This window comes from Hypomesus nipponensis, chromosome 22, assembly GCF_054491055.1.
Source record: "Hypomesus nipponensis isolate SF chromosome 22, ASM5449105v1, whole genome shotgun sequence".
NCBI classification, from domain to species: domain Eukaryota; kingdom Metazoa; phylum Chordata; class Actinopteri; order Osmeriformes; family Osmeridae; genus Hypomesus; species Hypomesus nipponensis.
The window spans coordinates 12899579-12905578 of record NC_140382.1 but is presented as its reverse complement, the minus strand read 5'-3'; positions in this window follow the sequence as shown (position 1 = coordinate 12905578).

The following is a 6000-nucleotide window of genomic DNA, read 5'->3' as shown; positions in this document are numbered from 1 at the left end:
GAGAGGTGTGCTGCATCTTTAGCACAGCAGTGAGGTGCTCGGCTTTTAATGACCTGTGGCTCTTCTGTCTAACCTTCACTAATGGAAAACACAGGAAGAGATGGATTGAGATGGAAAGATAAGAGAGAAGATGGAGTGTGCAAACAGATATATAAATGATATGTTCATGTCTGCTAAATGACTAAAATGTAAATGTTCTGAGTTGAGGTTCTTTTGCTCTTCCTCCCTCTCTCTCTCTCTCTCTCTCTCTCTCTCTCTCTCTCTCTCTCTCTCTCTCTCTCTCTCTCTCTCTCTCTCTCTCTCTCTCTCTCTCTCTCTCTCATTCCCTCTCTTTCTCTCATTCCCTCTCTCATTCCCTCTCTCTTTCTTTCTCTCATTCTCTCATACTATCGCCCTCAATCCCATCCTCACTTTCTTCCTCTCTTTCTCTGTCTCTCTCTCTCTCTCTCTCTCTCTCTCTCTGTTTCTCTCTCTCTCTCCCTCCCTCCCTCTCTCTCTCTCTCTCCCTCTTTCTCTCCCACCCCTCATGCCTCATTGCCTCCTCCCCAGCAGTAGAAAAGTTTAACCTAGCATTAAATATATAAAATTAGCATGAACTAGAACACATTTCTTTCTCCCTGCCTCCCCGGTTCTGTTCAGAGCGCCCGACAGCACAGATTCATGCATGCATATGATATGCATTTGGTCATCCCCATGGTAACGTGTGGGAGGGAGTTGGATGGAAAGGTGTAGCCGGTGAATGTGGATCAGGCTGTATATATTTTTTATTTAGTGAGTTGATTCAGGAAGTAAGCCATACCAATGCTTAGCTAATGTGACGAGGGGGATCTCTGTACCCTGTAGCAGACAACGCAGGCAGAGCAGTGCATTTTCAGACACCAGTTTGCTCTCTGGAAAGATGCCAGTGGGTGTTGTTTACATATCCATCTGTGTCATTTTGTGGACGATTGCGTAGGTTTTGTGGTAAAGTCATTTCAAGTCACCATTTTAAACTTTGGTGTACAACTCTGTTTCGTCAGTAAAAGGTATTGAGGCATCTATCTAAGTGAGTTGAAACTCACCATGTCGGTGACCCGCAATTCTAAGTACAAACACACAAACACACACACACAAACATACAGACACGACTTTTCAATGTTCCAATATTACACGTCCTCACAATTCCATGTCAGAAGGCCTTGGAAGTGAAATGGCAAATACAGCGCATTCAGACAGCTGCCCCTTGCTCCCCGACACCTAGCCCTGCTCTTCATACCCCAGCCTCCAACCCCCCCCCCCCCTGACACCTGGCCTTACCGTGCTGTAGAGGCTTTCACAGTCGTAGAGGGACAGTAACATGGTCCCACCTGGTTCCATTAGTGTGTCCCGGCACTCTTGGGCCCCCCAGCTGCTATTCTTTATCCTCGTGTTTTTCCCCCCTCCTTTCCCCCCCCCCCACATAGACTTCTTTGTTGTCATAGATGAGCAGGGCCATGTTGGATGTGTCATGGTGAGATATTCCTTAAGTCACCCGCAGCAAGCCGGCGAAAAGGTTCCCGGGAAAGAGAGGCATAGTGGAGGGTGTTCACCTTTTCAGGGAAGTGCATTGTCAACACACACACACACTCATTCAGAGAGATATACATGCACACCCAGGAGCACGCACACACACATTAGGATGTTTTGACATTTCAAATGAAGAGGGATTCTTTCCTGTGTTTCTTAATCAATACTGGGTTCAGAATTGGTGTTTTGCTGCTGTAGAACAGACATCAACCATCATAGCTATTGTTGAGGACACAGGTGTGTGTGTGTGTGTGTGTGCGCATTTGGAATAACCTGAAAGGTGCCACTTATGTTCAGGATCTGGTTGTAAAAAGTGTGTTTGCACATGATTGTGTTTGTGCTGCTAAAAGCTCCATGTTTTTATTTTCTCCACTGGCAAGTGAGAAAAAAACAACCCCCCCCCCGTCACTAGGCCTCGGCCCTCAGCCACCAAACTCTGGGAACCAGGCTGGGGTTATTACTGGCCTATTCATTAGGGTAATCATTTAGCATAGGATCTGCCCTGTGTCTACCCCCTTCCATGCCGCTACACTTCCCCTACTTTGAAGACGAGATTGAGAAAACGCCATCTGGTTCTGTGAGAGTTTCACATTGTAGTCGACTTGTACACTGTCAGCTCCTTCCTCCCCCCTGCTTCCTATTCTTTTCCCTTCTCATCTTAAACATTCCCTTTCTTCTAAAAACTTTCTCTGTCCCTCGTTTACTTATGTTCTCCTTACATGTGCACTCCTGGTTTCTATATTTGTTTTTCCCCTGTACAATCTGTCTCGTCCTTTCTTTTTTTGTCACTTTCTTCCTCCCTTCATTTCTCCTTCCCTGCGAAGACAAATGAAGGATAGCACTTCAGCCCTGGCTCGTCTCCGTTCTGATTCCAGGGTTGCCCTTTCCCTCCCCGGGCCCAAAGCTTAATCAATCATAACCACACAACACAAATTCATCCGTCCCCATCCACCTTGGATCCATTTGGGGGTGTCGGTTCAAGATCAAAAGGAGGCCGTGTCCAATAGGAAGTCCAGCTATGAGGGGTCGGCTAATTTATCTAACATGGGAGAAATTTGCCCCCTCTGCGGTGGGCAACGTGGTTTTTCTCTGTCAAGTCTGGTATCCGCAACAACGAGCTGGCTGGAGGGCAAGTCTGGCTCCGCTCCCTCCTCAGTCCTGTGGGCTCCCCCCCATCGCCCGCCAGTCCATTGATCAGTTTCTCGATGTTGACCTGTGTGCTTTACTGGCGTTAGTGTGAGAATGGAGCGTTGCACAATGGAGCAGTTTGTGTTACATCTCTTAACTAAAAACGCACAACACACTGTTTACATGTAATGTTAGATGACTGTCCTTTTTAATCATTGTGATTTAAAAAAATATACTAGCGGCTGTTTTTGAATAAAGCCCTCGAACCACTGTGGAATGTTCTTATCTCCTTTAAGAATGCAGTTGGTCCAATCATGCTTTTTCTCTATAGAAGGATCTGCTTAATAGGTCCTTGGTATGGTTAGATGGCTCATGACACTTTTAAAGAGAGCCAAGCCATCCTCACCCTGGGGTCAGGAAGGCCCTCTAATACCTCCTTCAACGTGTTTTTTCCAGTCTCCATCCACTCCTCCCCTCTATAGCTTTTTGTTGTCTCTAATTTAGTTGTGTTCAAGTCGATGTCCATCTCACTCTCTCTCACACACTCTCTCACTCTCTTTCCCTTTCTCTCAACAATTATGAATATTTGTGAGTCTGGATTGTCTCTGCTCTCCTGAGAGCTGGGGAGTTTGGGAGTTTGGGAGGTGGGCAGTCACCTCTGTGGCAGTCAGCACAAATACCCACACACATCTCGCATATCACACACGTACACACCTCAGACCTGGGGCTGGGGGGAGCTCCATCCGGAAGTGGCGGTTCTTTGAAGATGGCAATTCCGAGTGCGAACCACTTATTCTAGGTCTGACGGAGGGTCCATTGGGGCTCTTGTATTCGTTATGGGGGGAGGGAGAGAGGGGAGGTGAGAAAGGAAAGGAGAGGGAACAACTCTACCCTCCAGTCACCTAACCTTTGACCCTAGGATGTTATTCTGTTGGTTTTGGGTATTTAAGTGTTGGTCCCCCAAATAGTGTCAGATGATTATACACGCCTTGTGCATGTTGCGATTTCTGCAATCTAACCTAATTGAATTTCCTAATTTCAAAGCTTTTTTGAAGTTCCAAGTTCCTTTTACACCCAGCTAAAGGCAAAGGTCTTGGAATTGACCCTGCGAGACTATGCACCTTGAAAGAAAATGATCTTGCATTTATGGTTATTCAGAAGAAGAAAAAAGATTATTCACTGGCGCCTCCAGGGGAAGGAATTTACATTTTTCACATTTATGTTGGCTTAGCTTACTTTTGGCGCACTGGGGTACCTAGTTGTCATCGTACGAATAGCTTTAACACGCACATCCTGTTCATTCTCAGTTTACACCTGGGCAGTGCATGGGAGCACGCAACACTCTGTCTCACCACTGTCACGACTGCTTAGAAACACAACACACCAGATCAAACGCACTCACACACACATGCGCACACACACACATGCGCATACACACGCATGCCAAATCCCCCCAAGGACGATACTCAATAGCGTGAGGGGCAATGCGAATCATCCCAGCAAACAGCACCCTCGTCCAAACTCTTGTCATGCCCCAGTTTGCTGTTTAGTCTTAGCGTCCGAGCTGGTGGTGTGTGTTTCAGCCGACGGTGTGAGTTTCCGCCAGCAGGGGCCCCTAAACACACTCTGAGGTGAATGGAGGTGTCAGTTTAGACTAAGGTGATCGGCCCCCTTCGACCCGCCGGCCCCCGTTGTGGATCGGCGGTTGTTGGATGCCGTATCCCATAGCGTCTGTCTCCCGGCAACAGACGGGTAAATCAGTCACAGATTGGCACGAGGAGGAGTAGGGCGGGTCTGGCTGGCACCAGGAGAGAGAGAGAGCACAGGTAATCAAGGCCATGTATGTATAGGTTACACATGCAAACACACTTTCAAATACTGAAACCCACACACACACACACGTATGGATATAACCACATGAATAGCTACTAGTAGTATGGCTACGCTCATACCTCTTGGCTTGAATACCAAGTTAAGTCTCTTAGCTTTGATCAGTTTGTAAAATCGTAATATTATTGTACTATCGGTGAACACCATCTCTCTCCCCCTTTCCTTTATCCTTCTCTTTCTCTCTCTCTTTCTCACCCTCTCTTTGTCTTTGCTAGTGCCCTAAAGCCAGGGTCAGACTGGCCATCAGGAGAGTTGGGAGATTTCCCGAACAGCCGGTCAAACGGCCGCAGCATAATGCAAAAATATATATATATATATATATATATTTACACGATCGTGGGCCAGTCTGCGTTTCAAAAGCCCAACATTTTTCAGTCCCAGTCCAGACCTGCCTAAAGCCCTCAGGTTATGGACTCACTTTCAAAGTTTTGATCCTCAGCTGAAATCTATTTCAATCAGAAAGGAAGTGGGCACTGAGTCTGTGATATGAAACAGTTTGTCTGTGTGAGCCAGGTATCACATGGCATCCAGTTTCAGTCTGGGGGGAATTCATTTCTGCTTGTTTTTTTTCATTTCTGCTTTTTTTTTTTTATATAGCCTGCATATTTGTGATGAACATTCTTCAAATATCCATTTGGCCACAAAATCCACCATCATGGTTCTAAAATCCACCACCTAAAAGATAAATTGGTAGTTTACAAATGTTTTGAATCAACAGACATGTCCTTTGTCTAAATACAACCATAACCTTTTTTTTCAGAGCGTTGAAAGATGAAGAAGCAAGTATCTGTTGTTTAGCATTTACCTCCAAACAGACAGGCCCTGAACATTAGAGAAACAGACCTGCCCTTTGTCGGGCTAAGTCTCTCAGGGGCTATTTCAACTGTCATCCCCTTCTGCTGTCCTTGTTAGCTCATTAGCTAGATTATGGCCATTTAGTTTGTGTGTGTGTGTGTCTGTGTATGGTGTGTGTGTGTGTTATTCCAATCCCTGCTGGGTTTTAAGTATCCGCCCTGATCAGAGAGAACTGATAACATGAATATTGTTGTCGTCCCTCATCACCTTCTATGAGACATTCCTTGGTAATAGTGAAGGGGCCACAGTGGCTCCTATCCAGGGTTAGACTCAGACTAGGATTATCTGTCAATGATGATCCTGTTTAATAAGAAAAACAGACAAGTAAACTTGTGTTTGTAGAAAGGAAAAATTGGCCACGGTGCGACGAGCAGAATTCTCCTGGTGATTTTTTGAGGGTTTACGTTTACGTTTGAGGTGAGACACGGTGAGACTTTTTGGATGTATAACGTGAACTTTTGAAAAGATTGTTTCTTTGTTGAATGTGTGAGTGGTTTGTAGGTTACCCATGTGCTTCTCGTGGCTTGGTGATTGGGGTCTTTGTACTCCACTATGTGTGTGTGTTGGGGGAAGGAGGGGGGG